Below are 1,413 nucleotides of genomic sequence, written 5' to 3'. Positions count from 1 at the left end.
TTGTGTTATATGTTAATGGATGATTATTACTTTTTTACTAACTATATATTAGGTTTATTCATTTCTCAAATAATACCAGTTAGGTCTAGGTAGGTCTATTAGATGATTATAGACACATTACATTCACTAATTCTTTAGTTACATTAGAATCATCCCCCTTGTATTTGTTATCATCAAAACACGGGATGAAGTCATATACTATGATATGTTATGCAAAATACTCTAGTCAACTCATATCAATCAATACTATCCATCCATCCTATTGATATGGAAACATGCGGTCCAATTTCTTTCTTGCCACCTCAATCTTGATTCTTGTTGCTCTTTTCATGTGTTTTCATCACTATGCTAGTATAAAATCTTGATGTATTACTTTTAATCCCTTATGCACATCCATACTAGTTTCCTTCCAAGTTCTTGGTTCATAAATAATGTTTTTATCGTGTTCATTACCTTGACTTCATGAATGCTATTTCTCTAGGTGTCATGGTTGATTATATACATTAGTCTAGGGTATCAGTTATTATTTCTTGGAATCATCAACATGGTGTTCAATTTAGTCATTTAGCTACATAGATTTTCTTCATTTTTATACTCTTCGTTTGAATTTTCTTCATGCACTTTTATTATTCCTTCTTATCATTCAACCTTGGAATCTTCATTTGATGTGTCAACTCGAGCCATAATTAGTTCTTCTGCAAGAATATATTCAAGTTCTTATTTCGTGCCTTTAGGTTTAGTAAGATAAATACCATGCAATGTAATTTTTTCTTATACCAAAGCATTAAAAAAATCTTTGCATATTGATATTAAATTTACTAACTAATTGCATCCAATGATATCTAGAACCATTATCCGCATAATCCATATCAATAACAAAAACATCAGAATGAAAGACATAGGTATACATGGTAGTCTTCAAATCCTTCAAAATTTTAACATCCTCACTCTCAACTTGCATGTCTTTTGAATATGTTTTTTGATAGCGTGCTATCCTTTAGCCAAGTTAACATTGATGAAATAATGCTTACTTATAATATATAATAACTTTTCGTATGAATACATACATGGACCTACAATAATAATTTTATGCATTGAAAAAAATCTTGGTGCTATCTTTATCCCTCTACCACAGTAAGACCAACTATATAAAAATAATTGTTTATATGATTCATTTCAAATGCCTCTTATTTTGTTGAAGTTAAGAAAATATCACAATATGATAGCATAATCTTGTAAAACCTTGCATAACCCAAGTCTCAAATTATTTTCTCATCTAGATGTTTCATTTCTTTGATGGAATCTTCAATAGTGTTATGATCATACCATTTTGTGAAATAAATGTTACCTTCTATAACCCAAAAAATATACAAGGGTATTGAATAAATAACTAATTTTCCAATGTAACTCCTT

This window comes from Pinus tabuliformis, chromosome 2_1 (genome assembly GCF_031772625.1).
Source record: "Pinus tabuliformis cultivar Carrire ecotype Pingquan chromosome 2_1, CPIR1, whole genome shotgun sequence".
NCBI lineage: Eukaryota > Viridiplantae > Streptophyta > Pinopsida > Pinales > Pinaceae > Pinus > Pinus tabuliformis.
Note: the sequence above shows the minus strand (reverse complement) of the source record.